We start from the raw sequence: 13,607 nt of genomic DNA on the forward strand, positions 1-13,607 counted from the left end.
CAGGTTTGTGAATTACAGTGCCCCTGAGCTCCTTTCTTCAACTCGCTTTCTTTTGAGCTGGCCGCAACACCGCAGGATGGCTTCAGGCCCTAATCTGGTTCCAGTACGGCACGCTGAGCCTTTGGTTATTTCCTCTTCCTGGTGGGAAATGAGAGTTAAATTTGCCCGTCCAGACACCTCCAGCTAGTCTCTCTTTGGTTCTCGCTATTCCTGTTCATCTTCCGCAGAAATTGCAAACTGGGCCAAACAGGAGGTTAAAGGCGCTGACTCTCCAAGTGGGGAGAGTGTTAGTAAAGCGTCTGGAATATTGCACCCGAGTACCAGGGGAGGAAAACTGAGACATATTTGAACACGTCTCCCGTTCACATGTTTGATCATACTTGGGTTCCACATGCATGTTTTAGCTGAAGGAAGAATACCTTAAACCTGGAGAGTTGAGACCCGTGGAATGGGTACCATGCAATATGACTTCAAAGGGTCTTCATTTGCTCACCGAACCTCTCCAATCCTATCACTGCTGCGTTTATGCCCCGGTACACACGCTTGATTCTCTTTTGGAGACATAGCAATCCATAGGTTTTAAGATACTTACTAGTCAGGTACATTCTTAGGCGTTTAATATGGGGTGTTGAGTCCATTTCGTTGAGCAAGGAGTAGCTCTTGTGTATTCCATATTTGGCTTAAGGAACTTTATCTGTGCTCATTTCAATTTCTGGTTTTATGCAGCACCCCAACTCACCTTTACCCTTAAGCAAGCATAAGTTGGTTTTCTAAATTTGAGACCCTGTTCTGTTCTGTAATTCAGTTCCTGTGTAGCCAAGTTTACATTCCGTGTATTACTGATATCTTATGATGTTTCTTTTTCTGTGTGACTTACTTCAGTTAGAATCATCATACCTGAATCCACTCATTGTGATGCTAAGGGCCTGATGACACAGATTTCATTGCTGAGTGATATTGCTTTGTAAGTAAATACCACAACTTCTTTATCCATTTTTCACTTTCTGCGATGTTGAACTTGCACTGTAAACGAGGTTCTTGTAAACAGAGCCGTTCCAAACTTTGGGGTGGCTGTGTCTTTTTGATTTTAATTTCCCTAAACTATAGGACCATAAGTGGCAGTGCCCTAGGCTCTGTTGCTTTGTTTTTTAGATGTTTCAGGAAACACCATACACTTCTCCCAAGTGTCTGTTGGCAATTTACATCCCGCCCAGGAGCATAACAAGGCTCCCAGTTCTCCATGGCCTGTCCTGCCTTTCTGGATTTTACACTTTTTTCAGATGGCCCTTTTGACCGGGGGGAAGTGAGACTTCATTGTAGTGCAGATTTCCTTTGCAAGCTTGCTTGGTTGTCCAAAATGGGCGATTGCGTTTTTTCCTGAATATATTCAGGAAAAAACGCATACGCCCTTTTTGGCCAAGTGCATCATTGTGGACGTTCTGCCTCTTTTCCTATGCTTTCAATGCAATTCCAGTCTACCTCCTGAAATCGGTTTCCTGCAATTCTGCCCCGCTTTCAAGTCCTCTTGGCAGCCTTACTTCAGTCTATTTTTGGACGATAGCTGTCATTTATAACTCTGCAGGTTTGTGAATTACAGTGCCCCTGGGCTCCTTTCTTCTACTCGCTTTCTTTTGAGCTGGCCGCAACACCGCAGGATGGCTTCAGGCCCTAATCTGGTTCCGGTACGGCACGCTGAGCCTTTGGTTATTTCCTCTTCCTGGTGGGAAATGAGAGTTAAATTTGCCCGTCCAGACACCTCCAGCTAGCCTCTCATTGGTTCTCGCTATTCCTGTTCATCTTCCGCAGAAATTGCAAACTGGGCCAAACAGGAGGTTAAAGGCGCTGACACTCCAAGTGGGGAGAGTGTTAGTAAAGCGTCTGGAATGTTGCACCCGAGTACCAGGGGAGGAAAACTGAGACATATTTGAACACGTCTCCCGATCACATGGTTGATCATACTCTAGGTTCCACATGCATGTTTTAGCTGAAGGAAGAATACCTTAAACCTGGAGAGTTGAGACCCGTGTAATGCGTACCATGCAATATGACTTCAAAGGGTCTTCATTTGCTCACCGAACCTCTCCAATCCTATCACTGCTGCGTTTATGCCCCTGTACACACGCTTGATTCTCTTTCGGAGACATAGCAATCCATAGGTTTTAAGATACTTACTAGTCAGGTACATTCTTAGGCATTTAATATGGGGTGTTGAGTCCATTTCGTTGAGCAAGGAGTAGCTCTTGTCTATTCCATATTTGGCTTAAGGAAAGTTATCTGTGCTCATTTCAATCTCTGGTTTTATGCAGCACCCCAACTCACCTTTACCCTTAAGCAAGCATAAGTTGGTTTTCTAAATTTGACACCCTGTTCTGTTCTGTAATTCAGTTCCTGTGTAGCCAAGTTTACATTCCGTGTATTACTGATATCTTATGATGTTTCTTTTTCTGTGTGACTTATTTCAGTTAGAATCATCATACCTGAATCCACTCATTGTGCTGCTAAGGGCCTGATGACACAGATTTCATTGCTGAGTGATATTGCTTTGTAAGTAAATACCACAACTTCTTTATCCATTTTTCACTTTCTGCGATGTTGAACTTGTACTGTAAACGAGGTTCTTGTAAACAGAGCCGTTCCAAACTTTGGGGTGGCTGTGTCTTTTTGATTTTAATTTCCCTAAGCTATAGGACCATAAGTGGAAGTGCCCTAGGTTCTGTTGCTTTGTTTTTTAGATGTTTCAGGAAACACCATACACTTCTCCCGAGTGGTTGTTGGCAATTTACATCCCGCCCATCAGCATAACAAGGCTCCCAGTTCTCCATGGCCTGTCTTGTCTTTCTGGATTTTACACTTTTTTCAGATGGCCCTTTTGACCAGGGGGAAGTGAGACTTCATTGTAGTGCAGATTTCCTTTGCAAGCTTGCTTGGTTGGCCAAAAAGGGCGTATGCGTTTTTTCCTGAATATATTCAGGAAAAAACGCATACGCCCTTTTTGGCCAAGTGCATCATTGTGGACGTTCTGCCTCTTTTCCTATGCTTTCAATGCAATTCCAGTCTACCTCCTGAAATCGGTTTCCTGCAATTCTGCCCCGCTTTCAAGTCCTCTTGGCAGCCTTACTTCAGTCTATTTTTGGACGATAGCTGTCATTTATAAGTCTGCAGGTTTGTGAATTACAGTGCCCCTGAGCTCCTTTCTTCAACTCGCTTTCTTGTGACCTGGCCGCAACACCGCAGGATGGCTTCAGGCCCTAATCTGGTTCTGGCATGGCACGCTGAGCCTTTGGTTAATTCCTCTTCCTGGTGAGAAATGAGAGTTAAATTTGCCCGTCCAGACACCTCCAGCTAGTCTCTCATTGGTTCTCGCTATTCCTGTTCATCTTCCGCAGAAATTGCAAACTGGGCCAAACAAGAGGTTAAAGGGACTGACTCTCCAAGTCGGGAGAGTGTTAGTAAAGCGTCTGGAATGTTGCACCCGAGTACCAGGGGAGGAAAACTGAGACATATTTGAACACGTCTCCCGATCACATGGTTGATCATACTCTAGGTTCCACATGCATGTTTTAGCTGAAGGAAGAATACCTTAAACCTGGAGAGTTGAGACCCGTGTAATGCGTACCATGCAATATGACTTCAAAGGGTGTTCATTTGCTCACCGAACCTCTCCAATCCTATCACTGCTGCGTTTATGCCCCTGTACACATGCTTGATTCTCTTTTGGAGACATAGCAATCCATAGTTTTTCCGATACTTACTAGTCAGGTACATTCTTAGGCGTTTAATATGCGGTGTTGAGTCCATTTCTTTGAGCAAGGAGTAGCTCTTGTCTATTCCATATTTGACTTAAGGAACTTTATCTGTGCTCATTTCAATCTCTGGTTTTATGCAGCACCCCAACTCACCTTTACCCTTAAGCAAGCATAAGTTGGTTTTCTAAATTTGAGACCCTGTTCTGTTCTGTAATTCAGTTCCTGTGTAGCCAAGTTTACATTCCGTGTATTACTGATATCTTATGATGTTTTTTTCTGTGTGACTTATTTCAGTTAGAATCATCATACCTGAATCCACTCATTGTGCTGCTATGGACCTGATGACACAGATTTCATTGCTGAGTGATATTGCTTTGTAAGTAAATACCACAACTTCTTTATCCATTTTTCACTTTCTGCGATGTTGAACTTGTACTGTAAACGAGGTTCTTGTAAACAGAGCCATTCGAAAGTTTGGGGTGGCTGTGTCTTTTTGATTTTAATTTCCCTAAGCTATAGGACCATAAGTGGAAGTGCCCTAGGCTCTGTTGCTTTGTTTTTTAGATGTTTCAGGAAACACCATACACTTCTCCCGAGTGTCTGTTGGCAATTTACATCCCGCCCATCAGCATAACAAGGCTCCCAGTTGTCCATGGCCTGTCCTGCCTTTCTGGATTTTACACTTTTTTCAGATGGCCCTTTTGACCGGGGGGAAGTGAGACTTCATTGTAGTGCAGATTTCCTTTGCAAGCTTGCTTGGTTGGCCAAAAAGGGCGTATGCGTTTTTTCCTGAATATATTCAGGAAAAAACGCATACGCCCTTTTTGGCCAAGTGCATCATTGTGGACGTTCTGCCTCTTTTCCTATACTTTCAATGCAATTCCAGTCTACCTCCTGAAATCGGTTTCCTGCAATTCTGCCCCGATTTCAAGTCCTCTTGGCAGCCTTACTTCAGTCTATTTTTGGACGATAGCTGTCATTTATAACTCTGCAGGTTTGTGAATTACAGTGCCCCTGAGCTCCTTTCTTCAACTCGCTTTCTTGTGACCTGGCCGCAACACCGCAGGATGGCTTCAGGCCCTAATCTGGTTCCGGCACGGCACGCTGAGCCTTTGGTTAATTCCTCTTCCTGGTGGGAAATGAGAGTTAAATTTGCCCGTCCAGACACCTCCAGCTAGTCTCTCATTTGTTCTCGCTATTCCTGTTCATCTTCCGCAGAAATTGCAAACTGGGCCAAACAGGAGGTTAAAGGGACTGACTCTCCAAGTCGGAAGAGTGTTAGTAAAGCGTCTGGAATGTTGCACCCGAGTACCAGGGGAGGAAAACTGAGACATATTTGAACACGTCTCCCGTTCACATGGTTGATCATACTCTGGGTTCCACATGCATGTTTTAGCTGAAGGAAGAATACCTTAAACCTGGAGAGTTGAGACCCGTGGAATGGGTACCATGCAATATGACTTCAAAGGGTCTTCATTTGCTCACCGAACCTCTCCAATCCTATCACTGCTGCGTTTATGCCCCTGTACACACGCTTGATTCTCTTTTGGAGACATAGCAATCCATAGGTTTTAAGATACTTACTAGTCAGGTACATTCTTAGGCGTTTAATATGGGGTGTTGAGTCCATTTCGTTGAGCAAGGAGTAGCTCTTGTCTATTCCATATTTGGCTTAAGGAACTTTATCTGTGCTCATTTCAATCTCTGGTTTTATGCAGCACCCCAACTCACCTTTACCCTTAAGCAAGCATAAGTTGCTTTTCTAAATTTGAGACACTGTTCTGTTTTGGAATTCAGTTCCTGTGTAGCCAAGTTTACATTCCGTGTATTAGTGATATCTTATGATGTTTCTTTTTCTGTGTGACTTATTTCAGTTAGAATCATCGTACCTGAATCCACTCATTGTGCTGCTAAGGGCCTGATGACACAGATTTCATTGCTGTGTGATATTGCTTTGTAAGTAAATACCACAACTTCTTTATCCATTTTTCACTTTCTGCGATGTTGAACTTGTAATGTAAACGAGGTTCTTGTAAACGGAGCCGTTCCAAACTTTGGGGTGGCTGTGTCTTTTTGATTTTAATTTCCCTAAGCTATAGGACCATAAGTGGAAGTGCCCTAGGTTCTGTTGCTTTGTTTTTTAGATGTTTCAGGAAACACCATACACTTCTCCCCAGTGTCTGTTGGCAATTTACATCCCGCCCATCAGCATAACAAGGCTCCCAGTTCTCCATGGCCTGTCTTGTCTTTCTGGATTTTACACTTTTTTCAGATGGCCCTTTTGACCGGGGGGAAGTGAGACTTCATTGTAGTGCAGATTTCCTTTGCAAGCTTGCTTGGTTGGCCAAAAAGGGCGTATGCGTTTTTTCCTGAATATATTCAGGAAAAAACGCATACGCCCTTTTTGGCCAAGTGCATCATTGTGGACGTTCTGCCTCTTTTCCTATGCTTTCAATGCAATTCCTGTCTACCTCCTGAATTCGGTTTCCTGCAATTCTGCCCCGCTTTCAAGTCCTCTTGGCAGCCTTACTTCAGTCTATTTTTGGACGATAGCTGTTATTTATAAGTCTGCAGGTTTGTTAATTACAGTGCCCCTGAGCTCCTTTCTTCAACTCGCTTTCTTGTGACCTGGCCGCAACACCGTAGGATGGCTTCAGGCCCTAATCTGGTTCTGGCACGGCACGCTGAGCCTTTGGTTAATTCCTCTTCCTGGTGAGAAATGAGAGTTAAATTTGCCCGTCCAGACACCTCCAGCTAGTCTCTCATTGGTTCTCGCTATTCCTGTTCATCTTCCGCAGAAATTGCAAACTGGGCCAAACAGGAGGTTAAAGGGACTGACTCTCCAAGTCGGGAGAGTGTTAGTTAAGCGTCTGGAATGTTGCACCCGAGTACCAGGGGAGGAAAACTGAGACATATTTGAACACGTCTCCCGATCACATGGTTGATCATACTCTAGGTTCCACATGCATGTTTTAGCTGAAGGAAGAATACCTTAAACCTGGAGAGTTGAGACCCGTGTAATGCGTACCATGCAATATGACTTCAAAGGGTCTTCATTTGCTCACCGAACCTCTCCAATCCTATCACTGCTGCATTTATGCCCCTGTACACACGCTTGATTCTCTTTTGGAGACATAGCAATCCATAGGTTTTAAGATACTTACTAGTCAGGTACATTCTTAGGCATTTAATATGGGGTGTTGAGTCCATTTCGTTGAGCAAGGAGTAGCTCTTGTCTATTCCATATTTGGCTTAAGGAAAGTTATCTGTGCTCATTTCAATCTCTGGTTTTATGCAGCACCCCAACTCACCTTTACCCTTAAGCAAGCATAAGTTGGTTTTCTAAATTTGACACCCTGTTCTGTTCTGTAATTCAGTTCCTGTGTAGCCAAGTTTACATTCCGTGTATTACTGATATCTTATGATGTTTCTTTTTCTGTGTGACTTATTTCAGTTAGAATCATCATACCTGAATCCACTCATTGTGCTGCTAAGGGCCTGATGACACAGATTTCATTACTGAGTGATATTGCTTTGTAAGTAAATACCACAACTTCTTTATCCATTTTTCACTTTCTGCGATGTTGAACTTGTAGTGTAAACGAGGTTCTTGTAAACAGAGCCGTTCCAAACTTTGGGGTGGCTGTGTCTTTTTGATTTTAATTTCCCTAAGCTATAGGACCATAAGTGGAAGTGCCCTAGGTTCTGTTGCTTTGTTTTTTAGATGTTTCAGGAAACACCATACACTTCTCCCGAGTGGTTGTTGGCAATTTACATCCCGCCCATCAGCATAACAAGGCTCCCAGTTCTCCATGGCCTGTCTTGTCTTTCTGGATTTTACACTTTTTTCAGATGGCCCTTTTGACCGGGGGGAAGTGAGACTTCATTGTAGTGCAGATTTCCTTTGCAAGCTTGCTTGGTTGGCCAAAAAGGGCGTATGCGTTTTTTCCTGAATATATTCAGGAAAAAACGCATACGCCCTTTTTGGCCAAGTGCATCATTGTGGACGTTCTGCCTCTTTTCCTATGCTTTCAATGCAATTCCTGTCTACCTCCTGAAATCGGTTTCCTGCAATTCTGCCCCGCTTTCAAGTCCTCTTGGCAGCCTTACTTCAGTCTATTTTTGGACGATAGCTGTCATTTATAAGTCTGCAGGTTTGTGAATTACAGTGCCCCTGAGCTCCTTTCTTCAACTCGCTTTCTTGTGACCTGGCCGCAACACCGTAGGATGGCTTCAGGCCCTAATCTGGTTCTGGCACGGCACGCTGAGCCTTTGGTTAATTCCTCTTCCTGGTGAGAAATGAGAGTTAAATTTGCCCGTCCAGACACCTCCAGCTAGTCTCTCATTGGTTCTCGCTATTCCTGTTCATCTTCCGCAGAAATTGCAAACTGGGCCAAACAAGAGGTTAAAGGGACTGACTCTCCAAGTCGGGAGAGTGTTAGTTAAGCGTCTGGAATGTTGCACCCGAGTACCAGGGGAGGAAAACTGAGACATATTTGAACACGTCTCCCGATCACATGGTTGATCATACTCTAGGTTCCACATGCATGTTTTAGCTGAAGGAAGAATACCTTAAACCTGGAGAGTTGAGACCCGTGTAATGCGTACCATGCAATATGACTTCAAAGGGTCTTCATTTGCTCACCGAACCTCTCCAATCCTATCACTGCTGCATTTATGCCCCTGTACACACGCTTGATTCTCTTTTGGAGACATAGCAATCCATAGGTTTTAAGATACTTACTAGTCAGGTACATTCTTAGGCATTTAATATGGGGTGTTGAGTCCATTTCGTTGAGCAAGGAGTAGCTCTTGTCTATTCCATATTTGGCTTAAGGAAAGTTATCTGTGCTCATTTCAATCTCTGGTTTTATGCAGCACCCCAACTCACCTTTCCCCTTAAGCAAGCATAAGTTGGTTTTCTAAATTTGACACCCTGTTCTGTTCTGTAATTCAGTTCCTGTGTAGCCAAGTTTACATTCCGTGTATTACTGATATCTTATGATGTTTCTTTTTCTGTGTGACTTATTTCAGTTAGAATCATCATACCTGAATCCACTCATTGTGCTGCTAAGGGCCTGATGACACAGATTTCATTGCTGAGTGATATTGTTTGTAAGTAAATACCACAACTTCTTTATCCATTTTTCACTTTCTGCGATGTTGAACTTGTAGTGTAAACGAGGTTCTTGTAAACAGAGCCGTTCCAAACTTTGGGGTGGCTGTGTCTTTTTGATTTTAATTTCCCTAAGCTATAGGACCATAAGTGGAAGTGCCCTAGGTTCTGTTGCTTTGTTTTTTAGATGTTTCAGGAAACACCATACACTTCTCCCGAGTGGTTGTTGGCAATTTACATCCCGCCCATCAGCATAACAAGGCTCCCAGTTCTCCATGGCCTGTCTTGTCTTTCTGGATTTTACACTTTTTTCAGATGGCCCTTTTGACCGGGGGGAAGTGAGACTTCATTGTAGTGCAGATTTCCTTTGCAAGCTTGCTTGGTTGGCCAAAAAGGGCGTATGCGTTTTTTCCTGAATATATTCAGGAAAAAACGCATACGCCCTTTTTGGCCAAGTGCATCATTGTGGACGTTCTGCCTCTTTTCCTATGCTTTCAATGCAATTCCAGTCTACCTCCTGAAATCGGTTTCCTGCAATTCTGCCCCGCTTTCAAGTCCTCTTGGCAGCCTTACTTCAGTCTATTTTTGGACGATAGCTGTCATTTATAAGTCTGCAGGTTTGTGAATTACAGTGCCCCTGAGCTCCTTTCTTCAACTCGCTTTCTTGTGACCTGGCCGCAACACCGCAGGATGGCTTCAGGCCCTAATCTGGTTCTGGCATGGCACGCTGAGCCTTTGGTTAATTCCTCTTCCTGGTGAGAAATGAGAGTTAAATTTGCCCGTCCAGACACCTCCAGCTAGTCTCTCATTGGTTCTCGCTATTCCTGTTCATCTTCCGCAGAAATTGCAAACTGGGCCAAACAAGAGGTTAAAGGGACTGACTCTCCAAGTCGGGAGAGTGTTAGTAAAGCGTCTGGAATGTTGCACCCGAGTACCAGGGGAGGAAAACTGAGACATATTTGAACACGTCTCCCGATCACATGGTTGATCATACTCTAGGTTCCACATGCATGTTTTAGCTGAAGGAAGAATACCTTAAACCTGGAGAGTTGAGACCCGTGTAATGCGTACCATGCAATATGACTTCAAAGGGTCTTCATTTGCTCACCGAACCTCTCCAATCCTATCACTGCTGCGTTTATGCCCCTGTACACATGCTTGATTCTCTTTTGGAGACATAGCAATCCATAGTTTTTCCGATACTTACTAGTCAGGTACATTCTTAGGCGTTTAATATGCGGTGTTGAGTCCATTTCTTTGAGCAAGGAGTAGCTCTTGTCTATTCCATATTTGACTTAAGGAACTTTATCTGTGCTCATTTCAATCTCTGGTTTTATGCAGCACCCCAACTCACCTTTACCCTTAAGCAAGCATAAGTTGGTTTTCTAAATTTGAGACCCTGTTCTGTTCTGTAATTCAGTTCCTGTGTAGCCAAGTTTACATTCCGTGTATTACTGATATCTTATGATGTTTCTTTTCTGTGTGACTTATTTCAGTTAGAATCATCATACCTGAATCCACTCATTGTGCTGCTATGGACCTGATGAAACAGATTTCATTGCTGAGTGATATTGCTTTGTAAGTAAATACCACAACTTCTTTATCCATTTTTCACTTTCTGCGATGTTGAACTTGTACTGTAAACGAGGTTCTTGTAAACAGAGCCATTCGAAAGTTTGGGGTGGCTGTGTCTTTTTGATTTTAATTTCCCTAAGCTATAGGACCATAAGTGGCAGTGCCCTAGGCTCTGTTGCTTTGTTTTTTAGATGTTTCAGGAAACACCATACACTTCTCCCGAGTGTCTGTTGGCAATTTACATCCCGCCCATCAGCATAACAAGGCTCCCAGTTGTCCATGGCCTGTCCTGCCTTTCTGGATTTTACACTTTTTTCAGATGGCCCTTTTGACCGGGGGGAAGTGAGACTTCATTGTAGTGCAGATTTCCTTTGCAAGCTTGCTTGGTTGGCCAAAAAGGGCGTATGCGTTTTTTCCTGAATATATTCAGGAAAAAACGCATACGCCCTTTTTGGCCAAGTGCATCATTGTGGACGTTCTGCCTCTTTTCCTATGCTTTCAATGCAATTCCAGTCTACCTCCTGAAATCGGTTTCCTGCAATTCTGCCCCGCTTTCAAGTCCTCTTGGCAGCCTTACTTCAGTCTATTTTTGGACGATACCTGTCATTTATAACTCTGCAGGTTTGTGAATTACAGTGCCCCTGAGCTCCTTTCTTCAACTCGCTTTCTTGTGACCTGGCCGCAACACCGCAGGATGGCTTCAGGCCCTAATCTGGTTCCGGCACGGCACGCTGAGCCTTTGGTTAATTCCTCTTCCTGGTGGGAAATGAGAGTTAAATTTGCCCGTCCAGACACCTCCAGCTAGTCTCTCATTTGTTCTCGCTATTCCTGTTCATCTTCCGCAGAAATTGCAAACTGGGCCAAACAGGAGGTTAAAGGGAATGACTCTCCAAGTCGGGAGAGTGTTAGTAAAGCGTCTGGAATGTTGCACCCGAGTACCAGGGGAGGAAAACTGAGACATATTTGAACACGTCTCCCGTTCACATGGTTGATCATACTCTGGGTTCCACATGCATGTTTTAGCTGAAGGAAGAATACCTTAAACCTGGAGAGTTGAGACCCATGGAATGGGTACCATGCAATATGACTTCAAAGGGTCTTCATTTGCTCACCGAACCTCTCCAATCCTATCACTGCTGCGTTTATGCCCCTGTACACACGCTTGATTCTCTTTTGGAGACATAGCAATCCATAGGTTTTAAGATACTTACTAGTCAGGTACATTCTTAGGCGTTTAATATGGGGTGTTGAGTCCATTTCGTTGAGCAAGGAGTAGCTCTTGTCTATTCCATATTTGGCTTAAGGAACTTTATCTGTGCTCATTTCAATCTCTGGTTTTATGCAGCACCCCAACTCACCTTTCCCCTTAAGCAAGCATAAGTTGCTTTTCTAAATTTGAGACACTGTTCTGTTCTGTAATTCAGTTCCTGTGTAGCCAAGTTTACATTCCGTGTATTAGTGATATCTTATGATGTTTCTTTTTCTGTGTGACTTATTTCAGTTAGAATCATCGTACCTGAATCCACTCATTGTGCTGCTAAGGGCCTGATGACACAGATTTCATTGCTGAGTGATATTGCTTTGTAAGTAAATACCACAACTTCTTTATCCATTTTTCACTTTCTGCGATGTTGAACTTGTACTGTACACGAGGTTCTTGTAAACAGAGCCGTTCCAAACTTTGGGGAGGCTGTGTCTTTTTGATTTTAATTTCCCTAAGCTATAGGACCATAAGTGGAAGTGCCCTAGGTTCTGTTGCTTTGTTTTTTAGATGTTTCAGGAAACACCATACACTTCTCCCGAGTGGTTGTTGGCAATTTACATCCCGCCCATCAGCATAACAAGGCTCCCAGTTCTCCATGGCCTGTCTTGTCTTTCTGGATTTTACACTTTTTTCAGATGGCCCTTTTGACCGGGGGGAAGTGAGACTTCATTGTAGTGCAGATTTCCTTTGCAAGCTTGCTTGGTTGGCCAAAAAGGGCGTATGCGTTTTTTCCTGAATATATTCAGGAAAAAACGCATACGCCCTTTTTGGCCAAGTGCATCATTGTGGACGTTCTGCCTCTTTTCCTATGCTTTCAATGCAATTCCAGTCTACCTCCTGAAATCGGTTTCCTGCAATTCTGCCCCGCTTTCAAGTCCTCTTGGCAGCCTTACTTCAGTCTATTTTTGGACGATAGCTGTCATTTATAAGTCTGCAGGTTTGTGAATTACAGTGCCCCTGAGCTCCTTTCTTCAACTCGCTTTCTTGTGACCTGGCCGCAACACCGCAGGATGGCTTCAGGCCCTAATCTGGTTCTGGCATGGCACGCTGAGCCTTTGGTTAATTCCTCTTCCTGGTGAGAAATGAGAGTTAAATTTGCCCGTCCAGACACCTCCAGCTAGTCTCTCATTTGTTCTCGCTATTCCTGTTCATCTTCCGCAGAAATTGCAAACTGGGCCAAACAGGAGGTTAAAGGGACTGACTCTCCAAGTGGGGAGAGTGTTAGTAAAGCGTCTGGAATGTTGCACCCGAGTACCAGGGGAGGAAAACTGAGACATATTTGAACACGTCTCCCGATCACATGGTTGATCATACTCTAGGTTCCACATGCATGTTTTAGCTGAAGGAAGAATACCTTAAACCTGGAGAGTTGAGACCCGTGTAATGCGTACCATGCAATATGACTTCAAAGGGTCTTCATTTGCTCACCGAACCTCTCCAATCCTATCACTGCTGCGTTTATGCCCCTGTACACATGCTTGATTCTCTTTTGGAGACATAGCAATCCATAGGTTTTCCGATACTTACTAGTCAGGTACATTCTTAGGCGTTTAATATGGGGTGTTGAGTCCATTTCTTTGAGCAAGGAGTAGCTCTTGTCTATTCCATATTTGACTTAAGGAACTTTATCTGTGCTCATTTCAATCTCTGGTTTTATGCAGCACCCCAACTCACCTTTACCCTTAAGCAAGCATAAGTTGGTTTTCTAAATTTGAGACCCTGTTCTGTTCTGTAATTCAGTTCCTGTGTAGCCAAGTTTACATTCCGTGTATTACTGATATCTTATGATGTTTCTTTTCTGTGTGACTTATTTCAGTTAGAATCATCATACCTGAATCCACTCATTGTGCTGCTACGGGCCTGATGACACAGATTTCATTGCTGAGTGATATTGCTTTGTAAGTAA

General features: G+C 43.7%; 1 long non-coding RNA gene across 1 annotated transcript in view; it reads left to right on the top strand.

Annotated features, from left to right (window-relative positions):
• LOC307181357 overlaps positions 1 to 11,984 on the top strand; it is a 95,335-nt gene extending 83,351 nt beyond the window's left edge. Inside the window, exons 2-3 of the long non-coding RNA XR_013826539.1 lie at positions 5,621 to 5,702; positions 11,939 to 11,984. This is a non-coding gene — a long non-coding RNA (uncharacterized lncRNA). The remainder of the gene's footprint in view (positions 1 to 5,620; positions 5,703 to 11,938) is intronic.
• Positions 11,985 to 13,607: the final 1,623 nt, after the last annotated feature.

This window comes from Stenella coeruleoalba, assembly GCF_951394435.1.
Source record: "Stenella coeruleoalba genome assembly, contig: scaffold_141, whole genome shotgun sequence".
Classification (NCBI taxonomy): domain Eukaryota; kingdom Metazoa; phylum Chordata; class Mammalia; order Artiodactyla; family Delphinidae; genus Stenella; species Stenella coeruleoalba.